We start from the raw sequence: 11,719 nt of genomic DNA on the forward strand, positions 1-11,719 counted from the left end.
TTTTTGTCACACCTGTCCACCTACATTCCACCTTATTTTCTGATTTCTGCCAGGTTCTGCTGAATTTTTTCAACTATTTTCTCTCTTCTTTACCTGAATATTGCCTACTTATTCTTCTAATCTTAGGTAAAATATTACTTCCTTAGAGGGTTTGTTCTCTTTCATAGTACTTTTTGTATTCATAATCTAAGTTCAAACCAAATGTAAATATATGTTTTCCTTGCATTTATTTATTTAATGCTAGTGTCACTTAATATAAAACAAGTAATGAAAATAGGAGGCATAATTATTAACCATTCTAAACCCCCTACCTAATACAGTAAATGGAATAAAGAAAAAATCAATAAATATTTATTAGTAAGGAGTATAATAAAGACGGGAGTTTTCAATGGTTTGTCCGTGTGGACACTAAGGCCACTAAGTATAGTGGCAGAAGTAGCATGGAGAGTAGTATAGGAGCCAGAGCCTGGTGCAATCAATGACTAGGAGAATGACCTTGACACTAGGCAGGGAAGAAAGAGGGCAGTACTCCCAAACAGAGCTCAAAGAAGAGGGTTTTTATATGTCCAATCTCTGAACTGTAATACAGGTTACTCATCCCATTCATTCTTTACTCTGAGTCAACCCCACACTGTTCCCTATTCCCTCAACTCAAATTTTTCCTCCACACTGTCTCAAGCTACCCATCTTAGTGTGACTGAAACTCTGAGTTAACACCTTGACATACTCTTTTGTTAATACTCTCAATCCCACTATATTCTGTTACACTACAATTATTCCAATTCAGAAATGAATTTATTTGCTGAACACAGAAGCTAAGATAGTACTTGAATGAAGGTACACACTTACCAATTAACCATAATTTGAGAGAGAAATGGAGAGAGAGGGAGGAAGCCCAGAATACAATTGTTGAAGGTAGTGACTGGGGATTCACTGAGCAAGAAGTGAATGTGGAAACAGCTCTCACCCCTGAAACTGACTGGAGATGCATCTGAATTTCAGTAGCAGAATCCTCCAGCTACTCACTCTGCACACCTCTCATGGCTTTGGCAGCAACTGTAATACCTTTGACTCTCATAATCACTGGACTTTGATTATGCAAACACGGACAAAATGCAAGAAAGGTAAATAAAGATACTCTTTTTTTTTTTCAACATACAAACAGCCCTTCTCAGAAATATCTGTCTTCCATCTCTACTTAGAAACTAGGTCAAGGGGCAACCCACTTTCTGGTCCCCCTTCTGTCTCCCTTAGACAGAAGCTTTCTTTCTTTCAATAAATTCTTCCTACTCTTAACCTCCGTTGTTCCTAGAATTCATTCTCCGATTTTAGAGAACACGAACTCGCGTTTTGGATATCTAGTAGGTTTGGGAGTTACCTCTCTTCTCCCTCTATCATTTTGGAGGTCTTCCACCGAGATTACTGGTTGGAAGTTGGTGACCAGGAGAGAAACTGAAATTCCATTTGTGTTTTGGTTACAAAATTGAAGTAAATCTAGTTTTAGAAAGAATCAAAGAATTAAAGCCTCTTTTTTATAACTAGAAGAAAGATTCTATGACTGCATATGCTGAAGCCATCCATATGACACTCTTTGATTTTTCAAACACGTTGCACAGAATTTTCTGTTTGTAGAACGTGTGAAATAGAATGGAAGAAAGGATCCTTTTTACTACTTCACTCCCTGAAGCATTATGATATACCCTCCAGAGTTGAAAGCTGCCCTCGTATTTCATGACTCCGCTGAAGCAATCTCAGATGGATTGTATTTCAAAGAGCATTTTATTTTTTTTTTTGATGATCTAACACTCTGCAACTTCCAGCTCTTTCCTAATGTCAAGATGACCATCAAAGTTAACAAGAATGATAATAACGTTTCTTGTCCTGTATACAAGGCATCACAAGATGTCTGTGCCTAATTCTGATGGATGGATAATGGAGTGAATTGCTGAAAGACCTGAGGTTATTTATCCTCACACTCCTGTTGACTACAAGCCATTTTTGTTGCACCAGATGTTGTATAAAATTGAAAGGATAATTTTTCCATAGAATAATTTTAAAGGATTGCAAATATTTACTGTCCTTTGACATCTATTATCATTAATTTAAAAGTCTTTGTTATTTTTATTACTTACAAACCTTTGTAGTGAAATGTAAAGCTTAATTATTTGTGCAAGATTCTTTCAACTAGCTTTGAAAATATTTACTATAATTTATTACAGAGCCCACTTTCAATATGTTCATCAATCATTCCCTCTAAATGAAATGCTAAATAGAATGTAAGAAATAATTTCAACACTATTTATGTTGTATCTTATGCCACACTGCATTTATCCATGCTACTTTATAAAATAATAATAAATTAATTATTTTGACAAAAAAAGAAACTAGGTTAAAAGCAGCAAGAGAAACAGCATGTCACATCTATGAGACTCTGTTCTCTCAAACTTATAATATGAAAATAGCACCTTCTTTCAGAACTTCTGTGTAGAAATAAATATTTTACATAAAGCATCTTACATTGCACCACTGGGCATGTAGGTGGTTATTATTGTTATTAATTTTGTAGAAGTAAGAGGAGGCAGATTAAAAGGAGTGAAAAGGAGATGGGCCAAATATTTATGACATACTATTAAAGAGGTTCTGAATGAACCACCCATGGATGATGCCTGTTTTGACCCCACACATTTTCTGCCCAAGATACAGGACTAAAAATCCACAACTGCTCACTGGGACAGAGAGCCACAGCTATGCTAGTATACTTGCCTCTAAAAGTGTATATGTCAGCCCCAGGTGACACATTATTAACCATACTCCCTTTATAGTCCTTTGTCATCACATCATCAAAGAGGGTTATGAGGCAGAGAAAAATAGGGTATATTAATGTGACATACTAAAGGATCTGTGCGATGTGCCTACAAATTATCCTGTGTTAATCTGAATCACCTCATTGTCTTTGTTTCTTACCATATTTCTTACTATATACTGATTCAGCATCTACATTTGGAAGTCTTGGTCCTGTGAGGTGGGAAAGACTATGATGAGATCAAGAAATGAACACACCTATGGATACTAGGTCATCCCTGGTCGCCTCAGGACATAGGAAAGATTCAGAGGGTTGAACCTGCTCTTTCTCTTCCATCTTGGCTAGAGATATTTTTATAGGATTCTTTGCTGGAATGTCAGTACTGTTTCAATTATTACAGCTCTCTTCCCAGGTCAAACTTGCTGGGTTGTGACCACATCTGCCACTCTATATGCCTTCAGCAGATGAAGACTTACCAGAAAGGTGTAAGGCCTAGCATCAGACTGCTTCCTGATGTTATGTGGCTTCTTCCTGCTGACCCAGAGGTCCTGCTATCACGGCCATCCATACACTCCAGAGCACACCCCAGTCTTCATCAAACTTGGCAGCACGTAGGTTGCAACATGCTGCCCCTGCCAGCTCCAAGGAGTGAGCTCCATCCCAGAGGCATAGACTTCCATCCAGGAAATAGAAGTCTGTCACCATAGTGACAATCCCTACCAAACAAGATTCTCTGCAAAAAAAGACTCCTCAGTTAGGTCTACCCAGTGATGACATCATGCAAACTTTTAAAACCTTTTCTAATTTTCTTTCCACTTGCTCCATCAGTTACTAAGAAATGAATGTTGAAATTTGAATTTGCCTATTCCTCCTTTCAGTTTTATCCATTTTGTTTTATTTCATAAGGCACATATTTAGGAATTTTATGTATGATTGATGAATTTATCCATTTTATCCCATTGTGTATATCACCCTTTATCCCTAATAATGTTTTTTCTCAATTCTACTTTATCTGACACTTATATAGCCACTTTAGCCTTTCTTATCAATGTTTGTTTAGATGCTGTTCTGCAGCTTTATATATTGATATATATATGATATATATCAATATATATCTATATATACCATATACATCTATATTTTTTTTTCTTCAGTGATTTTTTATATGGGCCTTTCTTTTTATCTAGTCTGTTATAACTCTCTTTCAACTACATTGTTTAGGTCAGCACTTCCTGGTGTTAATGTCATGTAAAGCACACAAATGATGCCAGCAACTAGGCTGAGTCACACCATGGTGGATCATATTACATAGTGGGAGCAAGTACTGGGGTAGTGAGCTGCATGTGGAAGAAATACCTGGCAAGAGAGCAAGCCAAGGAAGCCCAACTCACTTCATAACAACCCCTTCTCAAGACCTGGCCAACTCTGGCAAGATAGTAATCAGATTACTGTTTTGCCATGAGTAACCAATTTCTGGATCACTGATTCAGAAGTCTCAAGCTTTCCCTTAACATTCAGGAAACACTTACCAACTAGGTTATTAACTTATACTGAGCCAGAAAATGATTTCTGAGCAAAAAAGTTTTTTCCTGCGCCTAGCTGACCTAACTAAGAACCAGCCCCAGCTCATTCCCCCTCCCACACCTAACACATGTCCTCCTTCACTGTCCTTTGTTCTCAGAAAGTGTCTGTATCCAGTGTATTTTTCTATCAAATTATATAAACTAAATGTAACTTGCTCAACCTTGAACTGATGATAAATGCCTTGAACTGATGATAAATGCCTTATTTCTTTATCCCCACTCACCTTCCCTTAACCCATATAAACTCTGTTCACTGCCAGCTCCAGGCTGATGGCTTTGAGGAAATCCCAATAAGTCCACTGGTGTAATAAACTTGTCTCCAACCTCTGGGTGCGTTCTCACTTCTTCTTGGCCTGATTTTGCTATACCACTAAGAGCTACCACACTGTGGACTGTAAGTCTGCCATTACAATACATCAGTGGTTGGTCCCTAATCTTTTTTTTTATTAATTTATTGGTACATTTTAGGTATACAATATAAGGACATTCATCATTAGAAATTTGCACCTTTACATAATCCATCTTGGTTCCCATTTTTCCTCATTCCCCTGCCCTCCCTTCAACCCTTCCACCCCTCCCTATCTACAAAGACTTTGTTTCCATTTTTTCTTTTTCTCACATTAATTCTATTCTCTTATTTCTTTACCCCTGCCCTCCCACTTCCCCTTCCCCTTTGCCCGTTTTCTTCCTATTTCACATGATCTATTATACCTTTTAGTCCTTACTGGTCCCTAATCTTTTTAGCACTAGTAACCTGTTTCACGGAAGACAATTTTTCAATTTCCCAGTGTAGGGAAGGAATGGATTCAGAATGCTTAAGAACATTACATTTTTGTACATTTTATTTGTATTATAATTCATTATGCTGTATAATAAAATATTTCTACAACTCACCATAACAGAATCAGTGGGAACCCTGAACTTGTCTTTCTGAGCAAGATGATCTCATTTGAGTGTGATAGGAGATAGTAACACCCACAGTGTGTTGATTAGGTCCAATCTACTCCATAATCTTGTTTTGGGTACTGTCGCTGCAGAAAACTCTGCTTCACAAAGATAGGATGTTGGAAATGGAAGCACACTTTTCAATGCTTCTGTGGCAATCTCAGGATATTACATCTTAACTTTAATCCAGAACATACAGATTTGAAGTTGTCTCAAACATACTTTTAATGCCACCATAATTTAGGATCTCAAGCAGTTGATGCTTTTTTACCATGAACAATGTTGGTTTACCTGATTTATTCACAAATGGGTTGTAGATCCATTCCTTCCCAATTTGAGGGTCTTTTGTAGTTGTGAAATAATACTCAAACTGTTTTGAAAGCTAAGTGATTGTGTCCCAGTTGGAAGAAAGAAGGCCCTGGCTCAGTCTCTTTCAAAATTTCTAATATTTGAAACATATCAAAAATCCCAATATTCACTTTTAGCCCCCATAATTCTAATTTGGCTTTGAATGCATTCACTTTGACAGCTTGAATGCATTTGTCCTACTCCTATAATGTAACAGATTCAGTTCATTGAAAAGTTGAATATGTCATATAAGTAAGCCAGTTTTGTGGCTCATTTATGTCCCTGAAATGTGCTGCCAGTGGTGACTGTTTTTCTAAAAGAAATCTCTGGAGCAGCATAATTTTAAAATTTTGACTAGTAATCTACCTTTAGAAAACCATCTTACTTCTATTTATAAAAGCCATGTAGGCTCTGAGTCCATCTCCTCACAGAGTTGCATAAGTAGTTGTGAGTTAAGCACATGCACTTTGATGTGGTCAATAATTTTAATCACATCTTCAAAATGATGTTAAGCTCAGGTGATATTTTCAGGCTAGCCAGAATTTCTATGTGGATCACATAGTGCATATACTCCCATTTAGTGGTGACCTCTTTGACACAGTAGTGAAACCATAAAGTCGTCTGGTCATGGCAGCAGCTCTGTCCATGCTTATAAAAACACAAAATGACCAATTCAGTTTTCCTGATATATACTCATTCAAAGACTTGAATAATTCTTTTTTTCATTTAGTTTATTGGTACAATTTTAGGTATACAATACAGTTACATTCATCATTGGGATCTTGTACCTTTACATGATGTATCTTGGTTCTTATTTTTTCCCCATTCTCCTGCCCTCCCTTCACCCCCTCCACCCTTCCCTATTTACAAAGACTTTGTTTCCATGTTTTTCCTTTCCTCATATTTTTTCTTTGCCCTTCCTAACTTCCCCTTCCCCTCCCATTTCCCCTATTCCTTTAAACAATTTCTTCCTATTTCAAAATATCAATTATACATTTTGATTCTTATTTACACTTTTAGTTTTTCACACAAGGGAAACTCTTCAGTACTTTCACATGTGTGTCCTATTTATTTCACTTAAGAGAATGGCCTCAATGTGCATCCATTTAGCTATAAATGTCTCTAGTTTCTCATTCTTTATGGCTGAGTAGTACTCCATTTTATTGAAAAACCACATTTTCTTTATCCAGTCTCCAGTTGATGGGAAATTGGGCTGTTTCCAAGTTTTAGCTATTATAAACTGTGCTGCTGTAAACATGGGTGCCCATATATCGCTGTGGTATGATTCTTTGGGGAAAATACCCAGTAGAGGAATAGCTGGGTGAAATGGGACTTCCAATCCTAGTTGTTTGAGGTATCTCTATACTGATTTCCACAGTGGTTGCACAATTCTGCACTCCCACCAACAATAAATAAGGGTTCCTTTCGCCCCACAACCCCGCCAGCATTTGTTATTGGTTGATTTCTTGACAGCAGCCATTCTTTGTGGGGTTAGGTGGAATCTCAGCATTGTTTTCATCTGCATTTCTCAAATGACCAGTTATGTTGAACATTTTTTTCATTTATTTATTTGCTGCTTTTACTTCTTTATGTGAGAAATGTCTGTTCATTTCAGATGCCCATTTTTGAACTGGGTCTTTATATTTGGGGGTTCTAATTTTTTTGAGTTCTTTATATATTCTAGATAGTAGACCTTTGTCTGAGGAACAGCTGGTAAAAACTTTTTCCCACATTGTAGGTTGTCTCTTAGCTCTGTTGGTGGTTTCTCTTGCAGTGCAGAAGCTTTTTAATAAGATGAGGTCCCAGTTGTGGATTCTTTGTGCTAGTTCCCGTGCTACTGAGGTTTTGTTCATAAAGTCCTTTCCTATGCCAATGTCTTCAAGAGTTTTACCTAACTTATCTTCCAGCAAGTTTAGTGTTTCTGTTTTAATATTTAGACCTTTAATCCACTTTGATTTTAGTTTAGTGCATGGTAAAAGATAGAGGTCTAGTTTTAATCTTTGGCAAGTTGAAATCCAGTTTTTCCAACACCATTTATTAAAGAGACTATCTTTCCTCCAGTGAGGATGGTTGGCTCCTTTGTCAAAGATGAGGTATCTTAGTATGTCTGAAGTTGTTTCTGCATCTTCTAATCTATTCCACTGATCCTTGGAAGACTTGAATAATTCTGAAGCTGTGGTATTGGTTGGCAACAAAATTGCACATAACATATTCTCATGCACACTTTCCTGGAAAATACATCATATAAAAGAAAGCCTTGTTGCCCTATTGCCAACACTGGTTGATTGATCAACCTGTACTACATACTACAGTGACTCATTGATCCTCTGCAACAATTGTTCCTTGATATCCTCTGCTATTTCATGAATTTGTCAACTTATGGTGCTAGCCAAAAGAGGAATATATGTCACCTTTTGAACTGCAGTCTTTCCTAAACGTTCATAACAAATGTCCTTAGCAGCAGACAGGATCAACTCTTTACCCGTGGAGAAGCTTTTCTTAATTTTAGCAATGCACTTGGCCAGTAAGAATGATCCTCTCAGGGCAGACACCTTTGATGAAGTTGTGGTCTTCAATAGTTGCTTCCATTCTTCATGTTCATATTTTTTTTCTTTTGAAAAACTACAAAGGCTTGTCTTTGAAGTTCTGAAGGTTTCACGGCTTTGTTGGATAATGGTCACCACATATTATACAAAGCAGCCTTGGAGAATATGAATCACTTTTTGCAGTAAACCTGTAACTTAAGTAGGACTCTTGGTATTTTCTTTTAAACACAGCTTTCTTTTGGTATTCTTAGCGTCTTCTTCTGCCTCATCACTAGGTTTTTCCCACTTTTCAAAGAAGTGCCCCAGTAATTTTTTTTACTCACTTTTTATAGGGTTATCTTGTGGGCTTAACAAAACCGTGACCAAAACAAGTGCACAATGTGGGAAATAGATATGGATAGAAGAAGTAAATAAGATAATAAGCAGGCCACATGTAGACTAAAGTAAGTCTCAGATTCTAACTTAAAGCCTGCCATGAGATCCAACTGTACAAATGAAGCACATAAATTCACTTGCCATTATACAGGCTGCCACCAGATGCAGCTTAATTATCACTTGCCACTCACTGATAGGGTTTTGATATGAGTCTGCAAGCAATGGATTTATTATAGTCTCTGTGCAGTCAAACCTCTCTGCTAATGTTAAAAATCTATATTTTCAGCTGTTTCCCAGTGCTAGCATCACCACCTCAGTTCCATCTCTGATCATCAGGCATTAGATTCTCATAAAGAGTGTACAACTTGGACCCTTTGTATGCCCAGTTCAGGGTAGAACTTATGCTCCTATTAGAATTTAATGCCACCAATGATCTGATAGTAGGCAGAGCTCTGGTGGTGATGTGAACAACTGAAGTGGCTGTAAATACAGGTGAATCTTTGCTTGCTTGCCTTCCTCTTGCCTCCTATGTGTGGCCTATTCCTTAACAGGCCATGGATTGTAACAGTCTGTAGCCCCAGGTTGAGGACTACTGCTCTAGGAGAAGCCAAATATTAGTCACTGAGGAACAAGCAGGCCATCTTCAGGGCTGAGGAAACCAAAAGGAAGAGCTACAGTTATCAGAGTCAGAGATGTGCAGGACGGGCGCTTACATAGCTGGTGCTCTGATATGGTACAGCTGACACTAGATGTGCAATAACAACCTGTCCTCTAACACTGGAAGGACACTAATGGAGTTGGACCAGGAAGTCCCTTCTTTCCTATTCTGTCTTTTCAATCTCACCGGTGCCTCTTATCTATAAAATCTAACTGGCACACAGCTAACAAGAAAGAACAGAAAATAGTAATGTAATGTTCTGCATCACAGAAGAGAATATACAAATGTGGGCTTAGCTTTAGGAGATAATATACAGATAAAAGTAAATAGCACAACGCACTTCTTTGTCTATTCAGTCTCCAGTCTTCCCCGTATTTTAACTTTCATGTAACAGTTAATGCTATGTTAGTATATCCTAAAATATGCACACAAGTGAGAAATAAAATGCCATAACTGCTACACCCCTCTTTACTAAAAATAATGAAAGTGCCATAGTTCATTTTTATAATTTCCTCATTCCACTGACTTCCCATGTTGCTCTTTTCATCAGCTATCTCCTCAATTGACCAAGACTCATAACCTTATAAAATAACTCAAATCTTCATTTCTGAAGGATCGGAGTCTTCAGCATTCTTACCTTTATTGAGCCACTGTAGTGAACCTAAAGGAGCTTCTGTAGTCTGAACACAGTTCTTTCTGCATCATTACATAGCAGCAACCCAAATTTTCCTTTGATGATTAGAATAGTTCACCTCATCTACCACAGTTTTACTTTTCTTTGTATGACAGATCAGTAGCACAAGGTGCTAAAAATGTTCAGATGATGGTCTCAATTGCCAGTCCAATGGCACCATTGAATGTCTCCTGTTGAGAGCATTCTTTCTTGTATATTAAGCCCTCTAAAATCAATAGTAGCCAAACATAAAAAGATAGTGGAAAACATCTGCAAGTGGATACTGACAGGAGGTACTTCCATGCTAACTCCTTGACTTTCAGTCTTATGTATTCTAGCAATAAGATAACCAGCATCATGAACTAGTCACTAGAAAAAGGCATATTGCAAAATTCAGCATAGCATCCAGTTCATGTTGCAACTTTCCCAGCTGATGTTGTAATTAGGCCATTCTACAGTCCTAAAAGCCAACTGCTTCTATAAAATGAGATACATTATAACATAATAAAAACAATGATTACCATGAACTAGAACCCATATCCTCACTTCTCTTGCTGTAAATAACTATTTCCTTGGATCAAAGTAGTGAAGTGTGAGCTATCATTAATACTGTACTCTATAACTTCATAAATTATGAGCTGGTGTATTTAGTTAGGAGGAAAAAAGGCAATTCATGCCCAGAATAACTATTTTTCTGAGAAAAGTTCTTCCTTCAATGGTAGAAGAGACAATAAAATTAAGCAGTTACCAAGTACCTGATTGGTACACTTAGGCTATAATGTCAGGTCAGCATCATCATAGGTCTTTGCTGTTGACAAGCTGGGCATATGGCTATGATGACAGATAATTCAGCTTGGGGAGCAGAAGTTCCTTGTTATTAAATCCACACACAATCATAAGAAAGCATGAGAATGACTGGGGAAAATGACAGACTGACTCCTACAAAGTTGGGCTCTTGTTCTACTAAAGTATAATTCTGTTTGGGACCCATGAAACAAGTGGCACCATATGTAAACAACACTGGAATTTCTTCCTTTTCCAACTCCTCATCAAGTCATAGGTATGGGGTTAGGGAAAATTGGCAATGTGAAAGTAGGGATCTGAATCTTGCAACTTTCTTTTGCCTCCAAGTACTGCTCAAGCCTAAACTCATATGTCACATTTAATTGATTATAGAATTTTTTATCCCAATTTTCCTGAGACATATTATAATTTTAATCATTAAAGTCCCACATTCTGGGAAATATTTCAGTTCCAGTCAAACTGGAACCATTGTTTTTAAAAAATTGCTGCACATACCCATCTTTGTAGCTTGGATTAAATGACACGCAGTTCACAATAGTCAACCATATGTTCATTTTAGTTCCACAGTCAGGCATTAAGTTGCCACCAGGATGTGATAGGAGCTTGTTCCTGCTTCCACAGAGTCAAAATATACCATACTAGGCTCAGCTGGATCATAGGATTCAAGTAATAGAGTCTAGCTGTCATTGACAGCCTAATTCTGCAGCACAACTTTCTCTTTCTCTTGGCTCCACAGAAAAGTGAAAACTTCACTGGAAAGGTCTCTTAGTAAATACATTGGTCTAAACAGTGAACAGATGAGGTACTTTAAAAATCTAAAAAGACAGATTGTTTCAATAGGCTCGTTCAAGATAGAGCAGATTAGGTATGGCAGCTTTCCTGTACTTTGGCAGTTACATCTCAACTTGTCCTCAATTTGGGGGAGCTTATTAACAATCTTCTGAGTTTTGTTTTGTTTTCCCTCCATGCATGCACCTTACCAAG

This window comes from Heterocephalus glaber, unplaced genomic scaffold (assembly GCF_053883595.1).
Source record: "Heterocephalus glaber isolate CG9 unplaced genomic scaffold, H.glaber_assembly_v1.0 deba00001429, whole genome shotgun sequence".
NCBI lineage: Eukaryota > Metazoa > Chordata > Mammalia > Rodentia > Bathyergidae > Heterocephalus > Heterocephalus glaber.